Source organism: Tursiops truncatus, chromosome 3 (genome assembly GCF_011762595.2).
Source record: "Tursiops truncatus isolate mTurTru1 chromosome 3, mTurTru1.mat.Y, whole genome shotgun sequence".
Lineage (NCBI taxonomy): Eukaryota > Metazoa > Chordata > Mammalia > Artiodactyla > Delphinidae > Tursiops > Tursiops truncatus.
The window spans coordinates 155,935,906-155,946,878 of NC_047036.1; the positions used below are offsets into that span (position 1 = coordinate 155,935,906).

At 42.0% G+C, this 10,973-nt stretch overlaps 1 pseudogene; it reads left to right on the forward strand.

The window, feature by feature from the left end:
• Positions 1–1,917: 1,917 nt before the first annotated feature.
• Positions 1,918–2,870, forward strand: LOC101321941 (olfactory receptor 2M5-like; annotated as a pseudogene).
• The last annotated feature ends 8,103 nt before the right edge of the window (positions 2,871–10,973 follow it).

The following is a 10,973-nucleotide window of genomic DNA, read 5'->3' on the forward strand; positions in this document are numbered from 1 at the left end:
ATCCATGTTTTTGTCATATGCAGTCTTGTGTACCCTTCCATTTATAGTCTCTCTACATGAGACTGCCACGGTATGTCCGTTTAGAGCATTTATCATCATGGATGCAGATGTGAATAACTAAAACGACTATGTTGAAAGAGGCCTAGAAAACGATTAAAAGCTGTGTGCTGGATACTGTGCCTTCTAGACCACCATTTTGGGTAACTTGAAACAAGTCTCTGAGCCTCTATGAGCCTCACTCTCTTCATGCATAAAAGAATAAAGGCAGACTGGGTGATCCCAAGAGCACTTCAATCACTGAAAAGTCCATACTTCCGTAACAGAAATAAATAAATAAAATGAGATTCTAAGAACAAATACTATTTTTGGCACAGAGTCAGGCCAGGGTGTCAGTGGCTTGATATAGTGTGACAATGACATAAATGACACATTACGGTCATATTTTTCAATGTACACCAGCAGGACACATGAATGTGCTGGATAGAGAGGGGGAAATGAGGAAAAAAGAGTCAAAGATAACCCCTAGGAACTGGTCCTGTGCAATGGATGAATGGTCCTGAATTTGACTAAAATGAAAAGACTAGGGCTTCCCTGGTGGCGCAGTGGTTGAGAGTCCACCTGCCGATGCAGGGGACGCGGGTTCGTGCGCCGGTCCGGGAAGATCCCACATGCCGCGGAGGGGCTGGGCCCGTGAGCCATGGCCGCTGAGCCTGCGCGTCCGGAGCCTGTGCTCCGCAACGGGAGAGGCCACAGCGGTGAGAGGCCCGCATACCACAAAATAAATAAATAAATAAATAAAATAAAATGAAAAGACTAGAAAAAGGAAAGGTTGGGATGAAGAAATCTAGAGTTATTTTTAAGATATGTTCATTTGAAATACCTCTTACTCAGCCCAAGGAGAAGTTTATGCACAGTTTTGCATAGTCTGTGGTTAGTGGAATTCGTAAGCTAAATCATGGATGTACATATGTACACTACTATATATAAAACAGATAACTAATGAGAACCTACTGTACAGCACAGGGAGCTCTACTCAGTGCTCTGTGGTGACCTAGATGGGAAGTGAATCTAAAAAAGAGTGGATACTGTATACATATAACTGATTCACTTTGCTGTACAGCAGAAACTAACACAACACTGTAAAGCAACTATATTCCAATATCAATTAATAAAAAAATTAAATAACATGAAAACAACATGGATGATGTTTAAACCCAAAGAACTTGAATTTAGAGAAATAATACTTATTTCTCTGTTATGAAATATTTTAAAGCCTTGTTGAATAGAATGTTACAATTTAAATTAGTAGAAAACAGCAAGACATAAAATATAATAAACTATTAACACAAAAATAATCAGTGAGGAAGGCAAGGTACAAGTTGAACAAGTTCTTTCTCTGACGTGAAATAACAATATAATGCGAGACAACTGATTTTCTCTCTTAGTCTCTTGATGGAGATAATTAAACTTCTTTCCAAACACAGTCCTTGTGATTGGGAACATCATAATCATCTGAGGTGTTAGGTTAAAATAAGTTCTATTTGAACCTGGAAATCAAAATTTGAGGGAGAAAAGGTTGCAGGAGAACTTATCTTTGAAGGGCTTCCCCTGATGTACCACCATCTTTGTGACCCCTCCCCCTTCTCCAGGACTTGGGCCACTTGGCTATAGCAGTGTGCAGTAATTTCTGTGACCAGTGACTCTTTCCTGAGAATAAGAGTGTAGGGAGACAGAAATCAGGTTAAAGCCTATGAAAATTGCAAATGCCTCTTTAACATGTTTGCACTATCTAATGGATCCTGGTTAAAGACGAGAGAGGAAAGGGGTTTGAAGGATTAAATCCATTGTTTGTAGCATTTCATAATATCTTGTTATGTTTTCCTTCTGTTATTTAATTGTTTACAACAAAGCATAGGCATGGATAAAAGAAATGAAATCTCAGGAGCTGATTTCATCCTCCTAGGCCTTTTCCTGGATATGAAACATACCAGATTTTTTATTGGTGCTATGCTTGTGATTTACACTGTGGCTCTGACTTTGAACTTTGTCCTAATTCTCCTGATCTGCGTGGATTCTCACCTCCACACGCCCATGTACTTCCTGCTCAGCCAACTGGCTCTCATGGACATGATGTTAATCTCTAGCACAGTACCCAAGATGGCAACCAATTTCTTCTCCGGGAGGAGAAACATATCACGAGTGGCCTGTGGGACTCAGATCTTCTTCTTCCCGACTCTAGGAATTGCTGAGTGCATCCTCATCACCCTCATGTCCTATGACCGGTATGTGGCCATCTGTAACCCTCTGAGATATGCCCTCATCATGAGCCAGAAGGTCTGTCTGCAGATGGCTGCCATCTCCTGGGCTGGGGGTGCCCTTACATCACTCGCATGGCCTACACCATGCATTTCCCCATCTGTGGTTCCAGAGAGATTTCCCATTTCCTCTGTGAGGTCATGGCCATTCTAAAATTGGCCTGCCTATGAGAAGGCTGTGATAGTGACAAGCATTGTGGTGCTCCTCATCCCCTTGTCCCTTATCATGTTCTCTTATGCTCTCATCTTCCTTGCCATCCTCCACATGAAATCCCCAGAGGGAAGGGACAAAGCCTTAGCCACTTGCTCTTCCCACTTGACTGTAGTGTGCCTCTATTATGGCCCTGCCATGGTGGTCTACATGAGGCCTAGTTCTATCATAATCCCAAGCTGGACCAGGTCCTCCTTGTACTTGGCCCTATTCTCACACCTTTGCTAAATCCTCTGATTTACGGTCTTAGGAACAAAGAAGTGGTGGGGGCCCTAAGGAAGGTGCTGAGTGATGATACTGATGTCAAATTAAAAGAAGAAGATATACCCACCTCTAATCACTAACTTTAATTCAGCCTAAATAAGTTAGACTCCTATGTCAAGAGTTCTTACTTTTCGAGTTATTCATTCACTAAACAAATATGTAATGAGGGTCTCCTACGTGTCACATACCATTTTATGTACTTTTGATATCCTCTTTAGAATTGCTTTAGAATCCTGGTGGAATTTCTCAGGGTTGTTTTTTTTCTATTTTTAATTGGCATCACTTGTACTTGCCTTCTTTGAAACATCCTTACAATATTAAGTTTCTACCCTGAATCTGTGAACTTCCACAAGTGTGGTGGTGGTAGGAAACTGATGATAAAATTCCACAGAAAATTGATGGAAAATTGGATCAAAGATAGAACTTTATATCCCTGAGAATCATATAGGTCTCATTCAACCCCTGAAAGAAGCACATCTTGACATAAACCCAGAAATGTTATATGCTTGACTTCTTCATCTTCCAAAACAGGCACGCATCCATCCACATACAAAAATGGCCATATATAAACTACTCCTGATGCAGATCACTTTGCATTTCCAAAAGCTTTAATTAAGTTTATTCAAAAGTTGAGCTGTAACACTGCAACAGAGCAAAGAGTAGAATAAAGATAGCCAAGATTACAGATTTTGATCATAATTACAAGGCAACTGAGCATAAACCAGTGGATGGAATGTTTTCACTATTTAGCTCAATCAAATAGTTAATTTGAATGCAATTAACTCATTTAAATAAGTAAAATGATAATATTCCAATGTATCTCAATACTGTAATTATTTAGAGAGCCATGAAGTCAATTAAAAAGAAAAGGAAATGCAATTTAAACAAGAATGTGCAGTGGCCTAATGAATTAAAAGGTGTGTGTATAACTCAAGTCTAATGTAGGAAACGAGAACTAACTGCAAGTCAGAAATATCTTGAGGATACGTGGATGAAACTCCTTGATCTACCGAGTGGATAAGCAGAGTAATCAATATCTGAATGCTTAAGACTTGCGAAAGTTAACAACTGAATAAAAGAGAAGTATGATGTGCCAAATGAGATCAAAGACTCAGAGTATTTTATGGTATAAAAATATGAGTCTCTTTAATGATGATTGTATGGACTATGCAAAGACCTGTTGATAGAGAAAGGATCAAATCATCTTAGTCCCTGAGCTATGGCTTACAAATCAGTTCTTGCTATTTGTTGTTTTTCCCTTGCTGCTTTTAATATGTTTTCTTTGTATTTAATTTTTGATAGTTTGATTAATATGTGTCTTGGCATGTTTCTCCTTGGATTTATCCTGTATGGGACTCTCTGTGCTTCCTGGACTTGATTAACTATTTCCTTTCCCATATTAGAGAAGTTTTCAACTATAATCTCTTCAAATATTTTCTCAGTCCCTTTCTTTTTCTCTTCTTCTTCTGGGACCCCTATAATTCGAATGTTGGTGCGTTTAATGTTGTCCCAGAAGTCTCTGAGACTGTCCTCAGTTCTTTTCATTCCTTTTTCTTTATTCTGCTCTGCAGTCGTTATTTCCACTATTTTATCTTCCAAGTCAATTATCCGTTCTTCTGCCTCAGTTATTCTGCTATTGATCCCTTCTAGAATATTTTTTATTTCATTTATTGTGTTGTTCATCGTTGCTTGTTTCTTCTTTAGTTCTTCTAGGTCCTTGTTAAATGTTTCTCGCATTTTCTCTATTCTATTTCCAAGATTTTGGATCAACTTTACTATCATTATTCTGAATTCTTTTTCAGGTAGACTGCCTATTTCCACTTCATTTGTTAGGTCTGGTGGGTTTTTATCCTGCTCCTTCATCTGCTGTGTGTTTTTCTGTCTTCTCATTTTGCTTATTTTACTGTGTTTGGGGTCTCCTTTTTGCAGGCTGCAGGTTCATAGTTCCCGTTGTTTTTGGTGTCTGTCCCCAGTGGCTAAGGTTGGTTCAGTGGGTTGTGTAGGTTTCCTGGTGGAGGGGACTAGTGCCTGTGTTCTGGTGGATGAGGCTGGATCTTGTCTTTCTGCTGAGCAGGTCCACGTCTGGTGGTGTGTTTTGGGGTGTCTGTTGCCTTATTATGATTTTAGGCAGCCTCTCTGCTAATGGGTGGGGTTGTGTTCCTGTCTTGCTAGTTGTTTGGCATAGGGTGTCCAGCACTGTAGCTTGCTGGTCGTTGAGTGAAGCTGGGGGCTGGTGTTGAGATGGAGATCTCTGTGAGATTTTCGCTGTTTGATATTATGTGGAGCTGGGAGGTCTCTTGTGGACCAGTGTCCTGAAGTTGGCTCTCCCACCTCAGTGGCACAGTCCTGACTCCTTGCTGGAGCACCAAGAGCCTGTCCTCCACACGGCTCAGAATAAAAGGGAGAAAAAATAGAAAGAAAGAAAGAGGATAAAATAAAGATAAAATAACATAAAGTTATTAAAATAAAAAATAATTATTAAGAAAAAAATTTGTTTAAAGTAAAAAAAAAGAAAAAAACCCCAGACGGTCAGAACCCTAGGACAAATGGTGAAAGCAAAGCTAAACAGACAAAATCTCACACAGAAGCATACACATACACACTCACAAAAAGAGGAAAAGGGGAAAAAATAATATATCTTGTTCCCAAAGTCCACCTCCTCAATTTGGGATGATTCGTTGTCTATTCATGTATTCCACAGATGCCGGGTACATCAAGTTGATTGTGGAGATTTAATCCTCTGCCCCTGAGGCTGCTGGGAGAGATTTCCCTTTCTCTTCTTTGTTCTCACAGCTCCCAGGGTTCAGCTTTGGATTTGGCCCCACCTCTGCGTGTAGGTCGCCTGAGGGCGTCTGTTCTTCGCTCAGACAGGACAGGGTTAAAGGAGCAGCTGATTTGGGGGCTCTGGCTCTCTCAGGCTGGGGGGAGGGAGGGGTAAGGAGTGCGGGGTGAGCCTGCGGCGGCAGAGGCCAGCGTGATGTTGCACCAGCCTGAGGTGCGCTGTGCGTTCTCCCGGGGAAGTTGTCCCTGGATCCCCGGACCCTGGCAGTGGCGGGCTGCACAGGCTCCCGGGAGGGGCGGTGTGGAGAGTGACCTGTGCTCGCACACAGGCTTCTTGGTGGCAGCAGCAGCAGCCTTAGCATCTTATGCCCGTCTCTGGGGTCCGCGCTTCTAGCCGTGGCTCGCGCCCATCTCGGGAGCTCCTTTAAGCAGCGCTCTTAAACCCCTCTCCTCGCGCACCAGGAAACAAAGAGGCAAGAAAAAGTCTCTTGCCCCTTCGGCAGGTCCAGACTTTTTCCTGGACTCCCTCCCGGCTAGCTGTGGTGCACTAACCCCTTCAGGCTGTGTTCACGCCGCCAACCTCAGTCCTCTCCCGCCATCTACCGAAGCCGGAGCCTCAGCTCCCAGCCCCGCCCGCCCTGGCCGCTGAGCAGACAAGCCTCTCGGGCTGGTGAGTGCTGGTCAGCACCGATCCTCTGTGTGGGAATCTCTCCGCTTTGCCTTCCTCACCCCTGTCGCTGCGCTCTCCTCCGTGGCTCTGAAGCTTCCCCCTCTGCCACCCGCAGTCTCTGCCCGTGAAGGGGCTTCTAGTGTGTGGAAACCTTTCCTCCTTCACAGCTCCCTCCCACTGGTGCAGTTCCTGTCCCTATTCTTTTGCCTTTGTTTATTCTATTTTCTTTTGCCCTACCCAGGTACGTGGGGGACTTTCTTGCCTTTTGGGAGGTCTGAGGTCTTCTGCCGGCGATCAGTGGGTGCTCTATAGGAGCAGTTCCACGTGTAGATGTATTTCTGATGTATCTGTGGGGAGGAAGGTGATCTCCGCGTCTTACTCTTCCGCCATCTTCTCCAGCCTCCTCACAAATCAGTTCTTGTATGCCAGAGGAATTTAACACTCAACACCTCAGTAAAGACATTACACAATATCAAGAAGAACAGAGTCCATGGCATATGCAGAGGTAGTCTCTCTGCCACAACTTTGAAGATGCCACCAAATCAGTACTCATCAAAATGAAACCGTCTAAAAGGTCCATGTCAGCCTTTTGGTGGCAAAAACTTTCTCAAGCCATGCCTCAGATTTACTGAATAAAACTCTGTAGTTACCAAGTTCCAGTGTGATCCATATTCCCCACAAAGTTTGAAAAGCACTGATCTAATCCCATTCTTCTCCATCCCCAATTCCACTGTCTTAGTTCAGAATTTCATCCCCTCTCCCTTTATTATTTTAATAGCTTCATTACTGGTATTCATGCCTCAGTCTCTTCCCATTCCATACACTATCCACAAAGTTGCCAGAAGTGAGTTTTCAGCCAGGACAGTGTGTTCCTTCCATTTCCATATTAAAAAAAAATGATAATGCCTATCTTATATTCAAACTCTTTAGCATGGTAAATTATCTAACTGAAATCCAGACTTAACCCTGACTACTTTCTTCCATTCCTTTCATATATTCATACTTCAACTTCATAGAATCATCTCCTTTTCCTTCTCACAGTACTACTTCCACTTGAGTGGAAGTCAACTTTCTTGCCCAAAATGACCTTCTCACCTGCCCTAACCTTTTATTTATGATGTGAACACAGAGCTCGGAGAAAAATTAATTTGGGTTTAATCTTGGCTTGCCAGAGGTGTAGTGTTGGACAATGTACTTATGCCTCTGTACCCTCATATACAGAACTGGAATTAGTAATACCTGTCAGGGACCTAAGGAAATTACATGTCAATAAATACCTGGCCAGTAGCAGTCATTAAATATCTCTCATTTTCTTCAATTCCTGATTCAAATATCATCTACTTGGACCCTCAATAAAGTTAATCCCTTCCTCTCTCCCTTTCCTCTACACTTGTTTCCAGAGGTTTAAATCTCTAACTCTGCATTTAAGATTGTGGTATGGCTGTGGCTTCTTTGTCCTGCTAGTGACTGATGGCTTCTCCACTTACGACTGTGCCTACTTGGAATCACCCTTACTTCCAGGTAGAGTGTCATGCACAGCACAGGGATGACTCAGTATTCCCTGCATCATACTGTGATCAGGACCCAAGCATCACACAAAAGCATAAATTGCATAATTCAGTGTCATTAAGGACATTCATGAGGTTGGTGATCTATTTTTTTAGAAACAACTAACCAATCAAGAAGAGTATTCACAGAAATCAAAGAATTTGCAGGAAAAAGAAAGACAGCATTTTTGAAATGAAGAAAGTAACCCACCTAGGATTCTGAAGTTCTGGGTTTCCTTCCTTTTCTTCCTTTTAATGTATAAAGTAAGTTTGTATGGTTTTTCTTTGCTCCCATGGGTACACAAAAGTTATAGCTATTGACAAAGGAGCTACAGTGTGAATGACCTGAAGACCAACAGAAAAGATTTTCTTTCTTTTATAAAGATATAAAGAAGGAACCACAATGAAAAGGGTAGGAGGGGCAGAGACACAGTAGAGTCAGGACCAATACTCATGGATAGGTGACCCAAACACAGGAGGACAATTAAAATTGCAAAGGAATGAGGAGTTTGAGCCCCACATTGGGCTCCCTAGCCTGGAGGTCCTGTACTGGGGAGATGAGCACTCAGAATGTTTGGCTTTGAAAGCCAGTTGGCTTATTTCTGGAGCAAGAAATGGCTGTGGGAAACAGAGACTCCAGTCATAAAGCGTGCACACAATATCTCACATGCTCTGAGACCCAGGACAGAAGCAGTAATTTGAAAGGCGCCTGGATCAGACTCACTTGCTGATCATGGAGAATCTCCCAGAGAGGCAGGAGGCAATTGGGACTCACCCTGGGGACATAAATGCTGCAGTAGATATTTTAGGGAGTTCATCCTACCACGAGGACACTAATGCTGCAAAGCACCATTTTAGATTCTCCCTTTTGCTTATTATTCCTGGGACATGGCCCCAACAACCAGTCTTGGGATGCTTCAGGCCTTGCAGCTAGCTAGGCAGGGACACATTAGCAGGCCAGATGCCTTAGGACCAACTGAGCCCCCAGCTGCCCCAGGACCTGGCTCTAACTACTAGGGGGCCCAGGATCCAGCCCCACCTACCAGTGGCCAATACAAGCACCAGGACCTCCAAGGCCCTCCAGCCAACCCTGTCAAGAAATGGCCCAATCACCAGCAGACCAGCAAATCCCCAAGATAGGATTCCCTTTTCTCAGGATTGCTTTGACTATTTAGGGTCTTTTGTTTTTCCATACAAATTTTAAAATTATTCTACCTTTGTGGGAAATGCCATTGGTATTTTGGGAAGGATTGAATTAAATCTGTAGATTGCCTTGGATAGTATGGTCATTTTAACACTATTAAATCTTCCAATAATATATGGAAGAAAATAAGAACAAGCTAGTTACCATTACTGAAATTGAATCAGTAATTTAAAACTCCCCACAAGGGCTTCCCTGGTGGTGTAGTGGTTGGGAGTCCGCCTGCCGATGCAGGGGACGCGGGTTCGTGCCCCGGTCTGGGAGGATCCCACGTGCCGTGGAACGGCTGGGCCCGTGAGCCATGGCCGCTGAGCCTGCGCGTCCGGAGCCTGTGCTCCGCAACGGGAGAGGCCACGACAGTGATAGGCCCGCGTACCACAAAGAAAAAAAAAAAAAAAAACTCCCCACAATCAAAAGTCCAGGACCAGATGTCTTCACAGGTGAATTCTACCAAATACTTAGAGAAGAGTTAACACCTGTCCTTCTCAAGTTCCAAATTACAAAGGAAGGATTACTTCCAAACTCACTGTATGAGGCCAGGATCACCCTGATACCAAAACCATACAAAGATATCACATACACACACAAATAAATAAATAAAGAGAAAATTACAGGCCCATATCACTGATGAACATAAATGCAAAAAAATCAACAAAATACCAGCAGGCTGAATCCAATAATACATTGAAAGGATCATACACCAAGATCAAGTGGGATTTACCACAGGGATGCAAGGATTCTTCAATATCTGGAAATCAATCAATGACAAACTGAAGCATAAAAAGTATATAATCATCTCAATAGATGCAGAAAAAGCTTTTGACAAAATTCAACACCCATTTATGATAAAAACTTCCCAGAAAGTGAGCACAGAGGGAACGTATCTCAACATAATAAAGGCCATATATGACAAAAACACAGCTAACATTATACTCTATGGTAAAAAGCTGAAAGCATTTCCTCTAAGATCAGAATCAAGACAAGGATGCCCACAGGATGGGAATAAAGACTCCACTCTTGCCACTTTTATTCAACATAGCTTTGGAAATCCTAGCCATGATGATCAGAGAAGAAAAAGAAATAAAAGGAATCCAAGTTGGAAAAGAAGTTAAACTGTCACTGTTTGCAGATGACATGCTACTATACATAGAAAATCCTAAAGACACCACTAGAACTCATCAATGAGTTCAGTACAGTTGCAGGATACAAAATTAGTATATGGAGATCTGTTGCATTTCTATACATGAACAATAAAATGTCAGAAATAGACATTAAGGAAACAATCCCATTTACCTTCACATCAAAAAATATATATAAAATACCTAGCAACAAACCTGCCTAGGGAGGCAAAAACCTGTACTCTGAAAACTGTAAGATGCTGATGAAAGAAACTGAAGATGACACAAACAGATGGAAAGATATACCATGTTCTTGGATTGGAAGAATCAATACTGTTAAAATAACCATACTACCCAAGGCAATCTACAGGTTCAATGCAATCCCTATCAAAATACAAATGGCATTTTTTACAAAACTAGAACAAAATATTTTTAAATTTATATGGAAACACAAAAACTCTGAATATCCAAAGCAATCTTGAGAAAGGAGAACGGAGCTGGAGGAACAATGTTCCCTGACTTCAGACTGTACTACAAAGCTACAGTAATCAAAACAGTATGGTCCTGGCACACACACACACACACACACACACACACACACACACACACACACAACACACACATGGATCAGTGGAACAGGATAGAGATCCCCGAAATAAACCCACACACTTATGGTCAATTAATCTATGACAAAGGAAGCAAGAATATACAATGGAGAAAACACAGAATCTTCAATAAATGGTGCTAAGAAAACTGGACAGATACATGCAATATAATGAAATTAGAACATTCTCTAACACCATATACAAAAATAAACTCAAAATTGATTAAAGACCTAATTGTAAGACCTGATACTATGAAACTCC